General features: G+C 40.5%; 1 protein-coding gene across 4 annotated transcripts in view; it reads left to right on the forward strand.

The window, feature by feature from the left end:
• The window catches only part of Cbfa2t2 (CBFA2/RUNX1 partner transcriptional co-repressor 2), a 105,734-nt gene that overhangs the window by 34,765 nt on the left and 53,107 nt on the right, over positions 1 to 17,862 (forward strand). The window lies entirely within an intron of this gene.

Genomic DNA, 17,862 nt, shown 5'->3' on the forward strand with positions numbered 1-17,862 from the left:
CTGTTCTACTTCTGAGTTTAAAGAAGTTCAGGATTTGAAAAACTCTTGATGACCAGAGCTATCTGGCACCTTCTCTGAAGGCAGGCCTCCAGGGAAAGTGTCGTGACTGCGTTGGAGTGTTCAGAGAGCTTTGAATTTGCTTCATCGTTTTTTAGGTTTTGTTTGTTTTTGAGAGGGGTGTCTTATTGTGTAACTCTAGCTGTCCTAGAACTCACTCTGGACCAGGCTTGCCTTTAACTCACAGATTGTCCTGCTTCTTCCTGGAATGGGGTGGTGTTAAAGGTACACACCACCATGCACATGCAGCCTCGTTACTGTAAGCAGAACGATGGGAAGACGGGAAGAGATAAGGTGTTTGATTAGTGTTTGTTGCTGTGAAAAGACACATGACCAAGGCAATTATTATTTTTTTTTTAAGATTTATTTTATTTATTTTATGTATTTGCGCATACTGTCGCTGTCTTCAGACACACCAGAAGAGGGCATCGGATCCCACTACAGATGGTTGTGAGCCACGATGTGGTTGCTGGGATTTGAACTCAGGACCTCTGGAAGAGCAGTCAGTGCTCTTAACCGCTGAGCCATCTCTCCAGCCTGACCAAGACAATTGTTATAAAAGAAAACATTTAATTGGACCTTGCTTACAGTTTCATAGGGTTATTCCATTGTTACCATGTTTGGCAGCATGGTGCCAGAACTATATGATCCAAAGGCAGAGATATGCTGGGTCTGAGGTGGACTTTTGTAACCTAAAACCCACCCCCAGTGGCACACTTCCTTTAACAAGGCCACATCTTCTAATCTTTCTTAAGTAGTGCCATTCCCTGGTGGCTAATCATTCAAATATATGAGCCCATGGAGGCCATTCTTACTCAAACCACTGCATCAGTGAAAAGAAAGTGGCATTTGGAATGGGGTCTTCTGCTCATAGAGTTGGGGTCCATTCATTTGCAGTTTGGAACTAGAACAAGTTGGAACCGGTGTAAGTACAGTACTGATGTAGCCATTACTGCTTTCAGGTTTTTGTGCATATTTTAATAATTAAAGGAAAACTGAAAAAAATAGGTAAGAGGTTTTGTTTTTAAAATTGCGTATAAGTGTTTTGTGTGCCTGGTGTCCTCAGAGGCCAGAAGAGGGTGTTAGTTTCCCTAGAAATTTAGTTACAAATGATTGTTAGCTATCATGTATATGCTGGGACTGAAACGCAGGCCCTCTGAAATGTCAGCTAGTGCTTTTACTCCTGAGTCATCTCTCCAGCCCCTAGATTTTCTTTTTTCAACTTTTCTGTCTAAAGCAACTAAATGTAATCATGTCTGTAAATATTTCAGCATGTAGTTGTTAAGAACTACAGACTTTGCTTATATAACCACAGTTATCAAAAGGGTTGACTGCACCACTAAACTAAAGATCTTATTCTCATTTTTACACAGAGAAACCAAGCTGGGGATTCTTCTAGGATTGGGACAAAACAATTCTGTTTTGTGTGGCTGGTCACCCTACTAAGAATGCTATGCTACATTTGATAAGAGATAGGCAGACAGAGAACATGAAAGAGTGGCACCAGTAGCTCTAGTACCTGGGAAACAAAGGTAGGTCTGCTTTATGATGAGTTTTAAGGTTATTGGGAGCTAGATGGTTGAGATCCTATCTCCAGAGAAGAGGGGCTAGGAGGGGCTACTTACTGATGAGCAACATACCTGTCAGTCACAAATGTATTATGGTGCTCTTGCAGAGGAACTGGGTTCAAGTCCCAGCACCCACATGGTGGCTCACAACTTTTTGTAATTCCAGTTCCAGAAGATCTGATATTCTTCTCCGGCTTCCATGCATGACAGATACAGTGGCACACAGCTGTAATCCCAGAAGCACGGGGGAGGCAGTGGTAGGCAGATCTGAGTTTGAGGCCAGCATAATGAGTTCTAGGATAGTCAGGGTTATGGACAGAGACCTGTGCCCCACCCTCCTACCCCCAATAAACAAACAAGTAAATAAATAAATAAGCAAGCATGCAAGAAATAAATACAGGACTAGGGGTGTAGTACAGATGATAGTATGCACAAAGCCCAAGGTTCAGTTTCCTGTCAGCTTATTACAGGAGCATGTCTGTAAATTTAGCACTTGGGAAGTGAAGGTAGGAGGAGGATCAATTCAAGATTCTCCTTGGCTAGCTGAATAGTGAGTTGGAAACCTGCCTGAAATACAAAGTGCCCAGCCTTTAAAACAAAAGTGAAGATGAGTAGATAGATGGCTGTCAACAACAGTAGCCAAACCAGGCTGTGAGAGATACTAAGTGATGAGTTTACAGTTACCTGAAGAAATAGACTGTTCTAAATCACATCATAGAAATCTCATAGATATCAGAAGGAAGACTATTTCAGGGCAGAGGTTTTGTTTTGTTTTGTTTTGTTTTGTTTTTTCGGAGCTGGGGACCGAACCCAGGGCCTTGTGCTTGCTAGGCAAGCGCTCTACCACTGAGCTAAATCCCCAACCCCCAGGGCAGAGTTTAAACAATGGGAATAAGTTTGGTATGCTCAAAGAAAAGAAAAAAGCCCAGTATAATTAAAATGTAGTGAAGACATGAGATTGACCCTGCTGCTACCACCCAGCATCTAAAATTGTTTACAATTACATATAAATATATAATTTGGGTGAAGGGACACTAGTGTTTGATTCACATGTGGAGGTCAGAGAATAACTTTCAGGAGTTTTCTTTCACCAGGTAGCTTCTGGAGGTTGAACCCAAGTTGTCAGGTGTTGTGGCAAGAACCTTAACCCCCAGCCTCTCCAGTTCTGGTCAATTGTCTTAACTATATAATTTATTTTTATTTTCTGTTCATTTTGGTGTTTTGCCGAATGTGACTGTGTGAGAGTTGTCAGAACCCCTAGGACTGGTGTTACACACAGGTGTGTGCTGCCTCATGGGTGTTGGGAATTGAACTTGGATCTTCTGGAAGAGCAGCCGTACTCTTAATTGCCGATTCATCTCTCCAGCCCTTTATAATTTTTTAAGATTAATTTATTTCTATATTTTATGTATGCACAACAGAAAAGGGCATAAGATTCCATGGGACTACATTTGGAGAGAGTCGTGAGGCACCATGAGGTTGTGGAGAATTGAACTCAGAAACCTCTGGAAGCCAGTGCCCTTAATCACTGAGCCATCTCTCCAGCTCCCTGATCAATTTTTTAACTTTTGTTTTACTTCACTTTTTTCAGGGTCTCACTATATCTATCTATCTATCTATCTATCTATCTATCTATCTATCTATCTATCTATCTATCTGGGTCTCACTATATCTATCTATCTATATCTATATCTATATCTATAGATAGATAGATAGATAAATAGATAGATAGATAGATATAGATATAGAGAGAGTGTGAGTGTGAGTCTTGGCTGGCATGAAATTCACAGCTTCCTGAGATCTGGGGTTAAAGCCACCACCACAACCACCCCTTGCTCATATTTAAAGTGTGGTGGGTAAATCATTTTGAGCTTTCATAATGAAGTTAGATATATAAACTTGGATGCTGTACATACTTTATTAGACAATTGGGATGGCAGAAATATTTCTGGCAACCTCATTTTCATTTTTATCTGTAGGACAAAAAAGTAAACCTTTTTCTCCCTAGCAGACCATATGGTGTTTGCACAGACTGCTTATGTGAGGAAGCTACGTTATTTTTCTTTCAGGATAAAATGCTTTACCTGATGCCAATGTTCTGAAACATTTATTTTCTAGTCATCAGTATGTGCAGCAATTATTCTAATCATTCTATTTTTTCTTTGCTCCCCCCACACCTCCTTAGGGTGTCATATATATTTTAGGCTAGTCTAAAACTTTCTCAAACTTAGGGCAACCTTGAACTTCTGGTCTTTCTCTTCGAACCTTTTGAGCACTGGGATTATGGTTAAGTACCATCATATGTAATTGTATGAGTTACTAAGGGTCTAATCCAAGGCTTCATGCATTTTAGGGCTAGCACTCTACCAGATAAGCCACTACCAAAGCTCTTATTGTTTTTGAGACAGTCTCACTATGTGTCCCTGGATGACTTGAACCTCATTATATGTGTACTGGCCTTGAACTCAAGAGATTCACCTTCCTCAAGATGAGATCTTTATTCCCAAGGGACCAGATTTGAGGCAGTCATACTTCTTTTTTTTTTTTTTTTTAATTTATTTATGTATTATATATAAGTGCACTGTAGCTGTCTTCAGACACACCAGAAGAGGGCACCAGATCCCATTACAGATGGTTGTGAGCCACCATGTGGTTGCTGGGATTTGAACTCAGGACCTCTGGGTGAGCAGTCAGTGCTCTTAACTGCTGAGCCATCTCTCCAGCCGCAGCCATACTTCTTAAGCTGCTGCTTTGTTTTTGGGTTTTGAGTTTTTTTTTTGTTGTTGTTGTTGTTGTTTTTGTTTTGTTTTGTTTTGTTTTTTGAGACAGGGTTTCTCTTGTATAGCCTTGGCTGTCCTGGAACTCTCTCTGTAGACCAGGCTGGCCTTGAACTTACAGAGATCCACATGCCTCTTCCTCCTGAGTGTTGGGATTAAAGGTGTGCATTACTGCTCAGCTACCTAAACTTCTCGAGTGCTGGATTACAGTGTAGGACATCATTTGTGTATGTATAGTATTTAAAGAAGCATTTCAGGATTGAGGAGACATGAGGTGACAGGTGAGTCAGTAAAAGGAAGAAGTTCACATCCTCAGCACCAATGTCAGAATTGGTGTGGTGGCACACAGCTGTAACTCCTGTAGTTGGGGTATTTTGGGGAGAATAGGTGCATCCCTGGAGCTCAGCCAGTCATCCTAGCTAGATCGATGAGCTGCAGGCTCAGGAAGAGACCCAATTTCAAAAAATAAGATAGAGAGCAGATAAGGATGATATTGGATGTCATCAGTCTGTCTTTTCTCCACACACTTATTCACATCAGTATAGACACCTAAAAGATCGGGTGTGTGTGTGTGTGTGTGTGTGTGTGTGTGTGTGTGTGTGTGTGTGTGTGTGTGTGTGTGTGTATACATACCACGCAGACATGGAAATTTCTCACTAAATACTGTTTCTTTACATCATCCTCATAGCAGATATCAGAAAGAAATAAGGTCGTGTTTACTGTCTCAGTATGATTAAGTAACAGCTGAGTAAATTCAACCATTAGAATATTTCCCATTGTGACTGTCATCTGCTTGCAGAGTTCTGCCTCAGTAGAAACAGTACAGAAACTTCTACATTGTACTTAGCCTTTTAGGATTAATACTGTGTACTAATACTAGATACCCCACTAGGAACTGTACTTAGTAAAATAGAAATCTCAAACAATTCAGAGAACCAGGCAGAGCAAGAAGTCACTTGTGGGAAAATTCCACTTGAGGCATTACAGTGGTTTGTAAGATGTGCTGGAGAGTGTAGGTGTGGATAGACTTAACTCAAGGTGCATCTGGAGCATGAAAGAGATTCCAAGACAAGGAAGGCAAGGCACAGGGAGCACAACTTTTGTATAGCAAAGGTTTGTTTTGTAATAATTTTTTTCTTTTTTAGATTTTATGTGTATGGGTATTTTGCCTCCTTCTTATGTCTGTACAGTGTGTGTGTGCCTGGTGCCCACAGAGGTCAGAAGAGGGTTGTTGGATCCTCTAGAATTGAAGTTGCAGATACTTGAGTCACCATGTGGTACTGGGAACAAAACTTGGATTCTCTGCAAGAGCAGAGATTAAGACTATTCTTAATTAGTGAGCCATCTCCTAAGCTCCCAGAGATCCTTTTAGTATAATAGCAGGTATTGATGCTTACACGCTTACTCTGATGGCATAGGTGGCTGTCTGCTCTGCCAGAGTGCCCATCTACCTTCCATTTATGTTGTTTGGATTCAGTCCCTGCTATATTATAGCCTCACATTTACATTGTGCTTTTAATCTTGAAAGGCTTTTTAATCCTCATAAAGGCCCCTCGGGGCAGGAAGTATAAACCAGGTGTCATATTTTTATCGAAGAGAAAACTGGGACACCATTATCGGATCACTTCAGCTCTTAGATAAGGTCGTTTCCCATAGCTTGACTGCATGCGAAGAGTGTTCTCCAATAGGAAGAACCTCCTTCAGGTATTTTGTATATCCCTGAATGCTACCTCAGGCAGCCTTACCCAAGCACCTGGCAAGGCAGGTATCATGGTTGCTGAGCATGGAGCTTACTTAACAGCCTGACATCTGCAAGCTGTAGCTGTGCCCTTTTGCTCCAGTCTGTATTTCTGCCTACATTTGTGAAGATCACAGAATCTGGGAGAATGTAAGTTAAACATTCCAAACTGGGAAGTTTGCTCGGTGTGTGGGAGTATTCTGTGATGAGAGCTGATCTGAAATCTCCTATTGGTACTGTTCTCTCAGTTCATTTATTGCCATCTTCTGTTCGTCATCCCTATGCCAGTTTTAGTTTAATGCCAAAATAAGATTGAGCTATCATGATAGATAAATTGAGTGGGTGCTAAGTGTGTCACTGAAGTGTCTGCCAAAGACAACTTTCTCTTGATTTTGTTCTTCTATTCTTTTGCCTGTTTTGGCAAACATATAATAAACTGGTTACATTTTGGGGTATCACTGAGCAGGGTTGTTTATAGAACTCCTCTGTCCCCATTTGGGACCATCTCAATAATTTACCCATTCTGGGTCCTGGCCTCCTACTCATGGTGACATTTTTCTTGCCACATTGTCCTAAGTGAACCATCATTTCAGGCTGTGTGATTTGTTTATTTATGCTTTAGGGACAAGATTGTGCCTCTGGTTGCTTGGCAACTCTATCCCCATCTAGGCAGCCTCCTGTTTCTTCCATTGCTGGATTTACAGGCATGCACCACTGTGCTGGGCTTATGCAGTCCTGGATATTGAGCCAGGACCTTGTGAATTAAGCAAGTACTGTACCAGCTGAGCCGTAGCCCATGATTCCTGTTTAGTTTGTTTGCTTGTTTTTTTCTGTGTAGCCTTTGCTGTCCTGGAATTGGCTCTGTAGACCAGACTGGCCTCAAACTCACAGAGATCATCAGCCTGTTTCTACTTTGAAAGTACTGGGATTAAAGGTGTGAGCCACCTCTGCCTGGCAAGTTTGTTACTATAAAGCACATCTGTCGCTAATTCTTAAACAAACCCATTAATTTGCTAAAGTGAGAAGCTTTTTTCATTATGGGTGGAGGACATAATTGGGCTCTTTTTACTATAGCTTCTACTTCTAACTTTTTATGGTCTGTATTAGGTATAGGCTACATTTACTCATGTTTGTCACTTTGAGCTGTGATCAGTATCTTTTCTCTTAAATTCTTAGTCAGAATGTACAAACTTAATTGAATCTTATAGTTTTCTCTTTTTTTGTTTTGTCTTTTGAGACAGGTTCTTACTATGTACTCACTTGCTATGTATATCAGGCTGGCCTAGAACTAAGAGAGATCTGCCTTTGTCAGCCTCCCAAATGCTGGGGCTAAAGCCATGCACTCCTCAATTTAGATTTTTTTTTTTGTTTTTTTGTTTGTTTGTTTCTTCTTTTTTTCAGAGCTGGGGACTGAACCCAGGGCCTTACGCTTCCTAGGCAAGCGCTCTACCACTGAGCTAAATCCCCAACCCCTCAATTTAGATTTCTTTTGTTAGAGTTCTAGACTTAGGGCTGGAGACATGGCTCGGTAGTTAAGAGCACCGACTGCTCTTCCTGAGGTCCTGAGTTCAAATCCCAGCAATCATATGGTGGCTCACATCCATCTGTAATGGGATCTGATGCCCTCTTCTGGTGATGTAATAAACAAATAAATCTTTAAAAAGAGTTCTAGACTTAAGTATAGCAAAACTATTGCATACGTATATGTGTATGTATGTATATATATCCTGACTATAATTTAAATTCCTGTGCCTTGTTGTGTGTTTGATTGGTTGGTTTGTTTGTTTTCTCTGTGTAGCCCTGGCTGTCCTGGAACTCTGTAGACCAGACTGGCCTCCAACTCACAGAGATCTTGCTGCCTCCTGCCTCCTGCCTCCTGCCTCCTTGGTTCTGGGACTAAAGAAAATGTATTCTCTAGGACAATTTATGTGTGATTGGGAATTCTTTTTATTGACTTTTGGTTTTTCTTTTGGACCTTGAGATAAACTGTTTCCAGGTATTTGAAAGAAACCATTACCGTCAGTGTGAGGCTTTTTGTTTTTTTTCCGGAGCTGGGGACCGAACCCAGGGCCTTGTGCTTGCTACGCAAGCGCTCTACCACTGAGCTAAATCCCCAACCCCCAGTGTGAGTTTCTTAAAGAACTTGTGTACTCATTGGTATTGTCCCCCACGCTTGGCTTGTTAAGTCTTCATATTGCAAGCTTTTAGAGTTGCTATAGTGTGCAGTGTCCCATAGACTGGTATGACAACTCCTTGCTTGTAATGCCTAGAGCTGTCATCCAAAGAGGCCAAACACATGGCACTACAGTGCTTTTCCAGATGTCATTCCCTCTGTTTAGATGACTTAGAGCTTAGGAAGGGTGTTTGCTCTTGAATAGCGGAAGAAAACTGTTCCTTTGGCATAAGGCCCGCCCTGGCAGCATTCTACATCGGCTCTTGATTAGAAGTGAATGCTAGTCAGTCAGGACGTCTGGTTATCAGACCCAGCCTTCAACATGAAATAGGGTAGGAAAGCTAAAGGGTGACTTAACTAGCTCTGTGAGAATCTGAAAGAAAATCTTTTCACAGCCGTGGTACAGAGAGCCCGAGTTCTTTATCAAAAAGTATCTACATATAGTTACTGCTCTTAGAAAGGAGGCAGTGTGATAAGGTAGAAACCTTTTGTACTGCTTTTTAGAAATACATCAGTAAAATACAGATATCATATGTCCAAATGCTGATTGCTGGTTCTTTTTTGTTGTGGTTATATTTTAAAGATTTAGTTTATGTATGTGAGTGTTTTGCCTTATGTGTGTTACTACATGAAGTATGTAGAGCCAGTGGTTGCTAGAAGAGAGCATCGAATGCCCCGGAACTGCAGTTATAAACTGTTGTGAGCTACCATGTGAGGGCTGGGAATCAAATCCAGGTGAGCCCTTCAGCCACTTTTTTTTTTTCCTTTTTTTTTTCCAGGGTTTCTCTATGTAGCCTTGGCTGGTATTAAAGGCATGTGCCACCACCAACCAGCTAAAGAAGTAGAAAACTTTCTGGGGATGGAGGAGAGGCAGAGTCTCATTACATAGTTCTGGTTGTGCTAAAACTCATGTGAACTAGGCCAGCCCTGAACTCACCGAGGTCTTCCTGCCTCTCTGCCTCGCAACTACTAGAATTAAAGGCTGGCTTTGTTTACTTTTTTTTTAATTAATTTTTATCTTTAATGCACATTGGTGTTTTGCCTGCATAGATGCCTTTATGAAGGTGTCAGAGCCCTAAGAACAGGAGTTACAGACAGTTATGAGCTGCCTTGTAGGTGCTGAGAATTGAACCCCAGTCTTCTGAAAGAGAAGCCAGTGCTCTTAACAGCTGAACCATTTCTTCAGCCATTTATTTATTTATTTATTTATTTATTTATTTATTTATTTATTTATTTATTTATTTAGTATATGAGTACACTGTAGCTGTCTTCAGACATACCAGAAGAGGGCATCGGATCCCATTACAGATGGTTGTGAGCCACCATGTGGTTGCTGGGAATTGAACTCAGGACCTCGGGAAGAGCAGTCGGTGCTCTTAACCACTGAGCCATCTCTCCAGCATCTTCAGCCCCTTCTTAATTTGTATCTTTTGAAAATAGAAAACTACTTTTAGATAGGCATAAAACCATACACTTGTAGCCCTAGTGGAGACCCAAGGGCTGAGTTTAGGGCCTGCTTGTGTCCATGGTGAGCACAAACCTGTTTCAGTTTGCTTTACACCGCCCCCCCCCCCAAAAAAAAAAAAAAGAAAGTAAAGGTTTTTTCATAGTTTTGTTTGTCCACTTAAAATTTTTGATTGTGGGTTTAAAAATACTCTTTTAAAGATAACATTTTTCATGTCTGTGCATTTGCATGTGTGTATGTATGTACACAGCTTACATGCCTGATGGCCACAGAGGTCAGAAGAGAGTATTAGATCTCCTGGAATTAAAGTTACCAATGGCTGTGAGCCACTATGTGGGTACTGAGAATCAAACCCCAGTCTTCTGCTGTAAGAGCGATAAGTACTGTTGAGCCATCTCTCCAGCCCTTAAAACTCATTATAAATATTATGACTGTGTGGTTTGCACGTGTCAGTGTAGGGACATGTGTGGCTGTGAGAAGAAAACTCTGGGAATCCACGCTTTACCTGTTGTGCCATCTAAGTGGTCCTGGTTTGGATGCTGTGTGACCTGAATATTTTGCATATTATGCTCATAAAGATAACCCCTTGGGCTTTTTGTGTGTACATGTGTATGGTTGTTGTAGTTGTTGTTAAAGACAAACTCTTTCTGTAGCCTTAGGCTAGCCTTAAACCTGGCATTTTCCTGTCTCAGCCTCCTTAATACAAGAATTAAAGGCATGGACTACCATGTCTAGCTTTCTTGCTTTATTTTCAAAAAGCTTTTGTTGTTCTGGATGTTAGCCAGGGATCCATCACAAGTCATTCTGTTTGTATTTATGAAGTGAGTATTCTTCACAGCAGTATAATTATCCTGGATACCTCTGTCACCCTCCCTAAAATAGAGAGATGTTCTTGAATTTAAAATTTTTTCGGGGTAATATATTTTAGGTAGTTATAGTGAAAAAGTTGCAAATCATTAAATTTTCTTGTTTGTTTTAAACCAGGTGTGTTTAAGAGGTCAGTTATAGTGATGTAACCATCTAACTTAGCATTCAGGGGTCTGAGGCAGGACTGGTGTAAGCTTGAGGCCAGCATAGGCTTCATGAAACCCTGTCTCCAAAAACATTAAACTAGGGGGTGGGGGATTTTACTCAGTGGTAGAGCGGCTGCCTAGGAAGCGCAAGGCCCTGGGTTCGAACCCCACCTCCGAAAAAAAAAAAAAAAAAAACTAAAATAAAAAGAGGGCTTAGAGTAAATATCTGCTAGATTGCCCAAGCGCTTAGTTACAGCAATTACCTAGTAAGCCTTAGAGTTACTTAAGAGAAAAGGAAAGAAGCAGGGTGGTGGGGTTGCACATCTTTAATCCCAGCAGTCCGGAGGCATAGGCAAGAGGATCTCTTGAGTTTGAGGCCAGCCTGGTTTACAGCTGAATTCCAGGGCAGTCAGGGCTACACAGAGAAACCCTTTCTTGAATGCTTCCCCATCCCCCCAAAAGGGAAAGAATGAGGGGAAAAAAACCAATGGGTTGACATTGCATGTAAATATGTTTAATGTTCTTGTAACTGGATATGACACTGGGAATACCACAGTGGTGGGCAATTCTAGTTCTGGTTTTAGCTCTCAGGCATCTATGACTTGAGGAGCAGAGCCTAGCCCTTCAGAAACAAGAATGCATAGTGGTGGATTTAGGGGCCTGTGATGTAAAGTCTTTAGTATTCTTCATTATGTAGTTGACTGATGGGAATGGTCAAAGTTTCGTAGAGCTTTTTTTGATAAGGACTTATTTATAGGGCTTTTTTGATTGTTAGTAGTAGTATTGTTATTTGATGAAAATACTTGCTAAAGCCATGGGGATAATAGCATGGATTTTGGAATGATTATGTACTTGTCCATGTTCATGGTTTTCTTCATTGGCTACCTATTCTTTTTTATTATTATTTTAATTCATTTTATTTTTGAGACAAAGTCTCATTGTGTAGTTTTGAATGTCCCAGAATTCAATTTTTGTAGGGAATGAACTTGAGAGATCTGCCCATCATTGCCTCCTGTAAGCGAGGATTAAGGTGTACACCATCATGCCAGCCTAGCCTATCTTCTAAGGATTGCCCACTTTAAAGTTTTTCCTTTGCAGGGCCAGGCGGTTGTGCTAGACTTTTCCCAGCACTCGGGGAGGAGAGGCAGATAGCCCTTTATGAATCTGAGGCCATTCAGGATTATATAGTGAGGACAGCCCCCAACTCCCACCCATAATTTTCCCCCAGGCAGAAGCCAGTAATTCTAGGTACTTAGGAACCTGAGACTGGAGGATTGTAGTTTCTATCTAGGTCAGTATAGACAGTCTAGCAGTACCTGGTTTCAAAATAACTTAAAATGTTTGGAGGATGTTAGCTTTATGGTAGTGCTTGTATCACAGGAGGACGGTCCTGTATTCAATCCTTAGCATCACAAAATAAATTTAAAATAATTTTTGCATTGATGTTTTATACTTGTGATTGATATCTTAAAACATATTAGGTAGATTCTTTATGCTGTTTTGTTTTGCTTTAATCTGAAAGAACCAGAGGTGTTAAACCTATGTTTTAAAACTCACATTTGGTAGTGGTACAAACAGCTGTCACACTGCATAATTAATTGTCACATCATTATGAGAGTTGCTGTTGCTCATTAATCTGTAGGTTTAAGTCGGGAGAATTAGTTCTTGTAAGAGTTTATGTTGGGTAGGCCATCTGCTCCTTATTCCCAAATCCAGAGGAAAGTTTGCCATAGCATTTGAAGTCTGTTAGTTAAGATGCACATAAGAAAGTGGGCTTTCCTGTAAGTGAAGTCTTAAGAAATACTCTGACTCAGTGTGAAGGCACTGTGTGGAAGTATAAGATATGTAGACATTCTCTTTATATAACAGAAAGGAATCAGTTTTCAAGAGTAGTCAGAACCTAAAGCACTATTGGAATGATAAAACGCCCATCTGTGGCCAGATCTGGGGAGTTTGAAGTCAGCCTCAGCTATGGATTAAAACCATGTCACAAAAATAAGAAAGCAAACAGACCAGAAATCTGAACTTTGCTTGCACTTAGATTCAGCTGAGTTATGTTTTCCCTTTTTGTTATACCGATGCAACTTTAGTATAGCTCAAGCTTTACTCATGGGAGGTTGAGACAGGATATTGTTGAGTGTCCTAGGCTAGCTTTGAACTCCTGGCAGCTGTTTTGTCTCAGCTTCCTGAGTGTGGGGCCCAGCTCATCATAAACTCCTTGAGGTTGGGATTGTATCTTCATGTTTACATTCTTAGTACATTGCTTAGGTCATGCTAGCCTTTCAGTGACCTTTGTATTAGAAGTGACAGTAATACTTTTATTAAAACTGTCTTATAATTTCTCCATATTCCTTATTCTATCAAGGCATATTCTATGTTAAGGAATACTTATCTATCATTTCTATGGAGAAGTATGTCCAGAATAGGCATTTTCACCAACATACCATTAGTTTCATTAAGTTATGTGTTACTACCTAGATATCTTTATTCTAGAACATGGTTTTTCTACTAGTTTGAAAGATCTGTTGTTTTTAATTTAGTTGTCAGTACGGAATTGTTTTACCTACATGGTAGTTGGTCCTTCTTCAGGACTGTAGCCTGTGTCCCAATCTATATATTTCTTTTTTGTTGTGTGTATGACTTTCTGGCTTTAAGCTCTTCAGTTAATTCTTTTATTAAAATGTTTATTTAGAGACAGGGTTTCTAAATAGTCTGGCTGACCTGAAGCTCAGTATATAGACCAGGTAAGCCTTAAACTCAGTGATCTACCTGCTTCTGCTTCTGCTTCCTGCGTGCCGAGAGCATGAGCCACCTCATCCTTTTCACCCAGGTTTTCATTCTGTTTATGGAGACAAAGTTAACTTTTCAGCCAATAATGTGAACACAGTATGCGATGAGATTTTTCTGTTTTCTTTTGCTTTGTCTGAGACATAGTTTCTTTGTGTAGACCAGGCTGAACTCAGAGACCCACCTGCCTCTGCCTCCTGAGTGCTAGGAATAAAGGTGTATGCCACCACACCCAGTCGAATCATATTTAGTAAATATCTTTTAAATAATTTTCCCAAAAAGATAATGACATGTATTTGGGAATGAAATTATTTGTTGAACTTAAATAACCATAGTTGTAAATTTACGAGATGAATTTCTAAGTCAGTTTAGTTTGTATTTAGGTGATAATCTGTTTCTATTAGCAATATTATAAACAACGATTTTGTCAGGTTTATTCTTTTGCAAGGTATTTTGTTAGATTATACGTTTATTCTTAGCACTTTCACCGATCTTTGCAAGAATAACTCTCTCAAAGTTTTGGAAGCACTTTTCTTCACTCCCTCCTATATGAAGTGGGGTGCTTGTCATTGTGTATTATTTGCTTTGTAGTTTCCTTTTTGAATGCCCTCTTTTTTGTTGTTTGGTTTAAGTAACTCTTCTTTCCTTCTGACTTAGGGTTTGATTGCTTTGAAGAGACCATGACCACTGCAACTCTTATAAAGGAAAACATTTGATTGGGGCTGGCTAAACAGTTCAGAGGTTTGGTCTATTATGGTCGTAGTGGGAAATATGGTCGCTTGCAGGCAGACATGGTGCATGTATTTGTTTAGCATTTGGCCAAAAAGGAGCTGAGAGTTTCTGATCACTAGGCCTAGCTTGAGCATATGAGACCTCAAAGCCTTCCTCCAGGGAGACACACTTCCTCCAACAAGGCTGTACACCTGCCTACTCCAACAAGGCCACACCTCCTAATAGTGCTACTCCATATGGGACAAGCTTTTAAACACAAATATGTGGGCCATTCCTATTCAGATCATCACAACTTCCCCTTCCCCTTTTCTTGTTTTGTTTTGCCCTTTAAAAAAAAAAAAAATCATGAATTCTAGGTTGGTCTCAAACTTACTATTCAGCTGAGACTTTTGCTTCTGCCTTGCTAGTGCTCTGATTATAAGCATGTTTTGTAGCACCTGGTTTATGTGCTCGACCAACTGAGCTCTTTACCTCTAGCCCTTTAAGTAACATTTTAAGATTAGAAAAAAAATTTTTTTCTCCTACCCTATCTGATAGATTCTTGTGGTAGAGGTGCCAGGGATATTAACAGTATCATGATGGATGTAGTGATGATAATGGTTTGTAACTTGGCTTGCAGTTCACTTTCTGATAACATTAGATTGAGGGGCGATTGAACTGAGCTTTTTATGAAGGTGATATAGCTATTGTTTTGTGTGAGGGGGGTTGGGGGATGTGTTTGTTTAGCATTTGGCCAAAAATTTAGACTCTCTAAATTCAAGATGAGATTTTTGGTAGGTTAAATGTGAGCTTTAGGCTAAAGTACCCCTTCTGACTTGAGCATAAAGTACACACTTTGGCTGCTTAGATGAGGACCTGTTTGAGTTTGTCCTAATTGTTAACATGGAATAATCTAGACTTAACCTGGAAATAGATTCTCAAAGAGAGAGTATCTAAATTAGACTAAATTAGATTGGACTGTGGGCATGGCTGTTGGGGGGGGGTGTTGTATTTTGATTACCTTGATGTGTAAGACCCAGTCCAATGTGAGGAATACCATTTCCTAGGGTTGGATGTCATGGACTTTATTAAGGAGAGCGGAGCAAGTGAACTAAGTACTAAGATAAGCATGGATGTAGTATTTCTCTTTGTTCTTGGCTGTGCCTGCACCACCAGCAGGAGCAGGATCCTGTCTCCTGGAATTATGAGGTCAGTTAAACCCTTTTTCCTTTTTTTTTTTCCCCGAAACTGGGGACCAAACCCAGGGCCTTGTGCTTGCTCTACCACTGAGCTAAATCCCCCCCCCTTTTTTTTCTCTTTAAAGTGGCCTTTGTCCGGATGTTTGTCATAGCAAAGGTAGAAAGACAAACCAGTCAGATTTAATCCTTTGTTAAAGAGACTCAGGTCAAGACTGAGGTCTCATGCTTAAGACTTGAAGCCTTGATTTGCCTGCCTTGTTGTGTTACTGTTTCAAATACTCTGTCCTGTTGTTCCTTCAATCCTAACTACCTGTTGAAACTTTTGTCCGCTCCATAGTCCTGGTTTAGCCCAAAACAAAATGGGCAGGTATGAAAGTGGGACCAGGAAAACTAGAAAAATGACTTGGCAAGTTAAGAATACTTGTTCTTGAATCGGAGCTGGGTTCGATTTTCAGCACAGCCCCATGGCAGTACCCACTTTCTGACCTCCCAGTGTACCAGGCACTCAGATGGTACACAGATATAAAGATGAAAGAAATACTCATACATACAGAGTAACTCTAAAAAGAAAAAAAAAATGTAGCTAAAAAATAAAGTAGGATAGTGATTTAGTTGGGAGAAGGTGGGGGTTGAAGGCCTGGAAAGAGGACATGAGAGTGGCCAGAGTATACTATATATACATAAAGACTGAATTTTTTTGGACTTAAAATTGTAAGTCAATGTAACTAGAGTAATCCTAGCCATATATGAAGAATTGCTTGGTAGCCCAATGGATGTTTAATTGTTCTGTAGGAAACCAAGTTTAATAAAAATGTAAATGGGTTGGAGAGATGGCTCAGTGGTTAAGAGCACTGACTGCTCTTCCAGAGGTCCTGAGTTCAATTCCCAGCAACCACATGGTGGCTCACAACCATCTGTGATGGAATCTGATGCCCTCTTCTGGTGTATCTAAGGACAGCTACAGTGTACTCACATGCATAAAATAAATAAATAAATCTCTTAAAAAGTAAAATAAAAATGTAAATGAAAATCTGTTATACTCAAAGAAAGTCAGGGAAGTGGGTGTTGACCTGTTGTTTATGCCATCTCATTAGTTCCATTTCCATGATTTTTCTCTTGCTGTGACCATATGTATTTTATAAGTAATGGTAATTACACTGCATGTAAAGTTTTTTGTAGAGAATGCCCCTTCACCTGGCTCTGTATGTATGCATTTTCCAATTGTTGGTATTCTTTGTAATTATAATTTTCAATGCCTTCACAGTTTGCATTGACATGCTGTCCTACCATTTAATTGACCATTCCTCTGTGGAATAAATTGCGTTTTCCCTTGAGTTATTTTCTTAAGGACAAATTCCTGAGGAATGAGGTCACACAATCAAAGAGAATGAATATTTTGCTGCCAAAGAAATACTTTTTTTTATATCCTACTAATTTAATATTGGTACTTTGAAATGCATTTATTTTTGCCCTTTCTTCTGACTACTAATGGTATCAAATGAGAGTATAGATCTATAAAAACTCTTTAAAAAAGGGTGGGGGGGCTGGAGAGATGGCTCAGGGGTTAAGAGCACTGACTGCTCTTCCCAAGGTCCTGAGTTCGACCAATTCCCATCAACTACGTGGTGGCTCACAACCATCTGTAATGGGATCTGATGTCCTCTTCTGGTGTGGCTGAAGATACAGTGTGTCCCCGCCAGCGGGGACCCAGTTATTCAGGATCCCGAAGAGGTTTTCTACCTGTGGGCCAAAATGGGGGTGAAGAGAAGAAGGAGACCAAGCAAAAGTTCTGTTGTCAAGGTCTCGTTTATTGGGATGAACGTTACAGCTTTTTAAGGCTTTCAGGTAGGGGGAGGACTTGTGAAATATGAAGGAGGGGAGATGAGGGTAGGCAGTGATAGCTGGAGGCAAAGAGGTCAGGAAGGAGGTCAGGTGGTGGAGACACTGGGTGTAGACTGAGGAGATAACTGGTATCTGCTCGAGCTGAGGCATCCCTTGAATGTTATCTTCCTGTGCCGTAAATTCATGGGAGAGGCTTTATCCAACAATCTTAAGACTTATGGCAGTCATCTTATGGGTGAATATCTGTGGCCAAACAGCCCAGAGTTACCTAGCCACTTTGAGCCATGCAGTCAAAAAGCGGCTAGGCCCAAATCCAATATGGCTCCGTGCAACAGTGTACTCACATGCATAAAAACAAAACAAGACAAAAACTCTCAGCAGCCAAAACTGGAAATGGGTGATTATTTTCTTCCAAAAGTCACTGTCCCAGTCAGTTTATTGTGTTTGGGCAAGCTGTGGGGACTGACAGAGGAAGTCTGAGGAGGATTAGTATTAAAATTCTAGCTACGAGAAGTAAAAAACTTATTTTAGA

Source organism: Rattus rattus, chromosome 5, assembly GCF_011064425.1.
Source record: "Rattus rattus isolate New Zealand chromosome 5, Rrattus_CSIRO_v1, whole genome shotgun sequence".
Classification (NCBI taxonomy): Eukaryota; Metazoa; Chordata; class Mammalia; order Rodentia; family Muridae; genus Rattus; species Rattus rattus.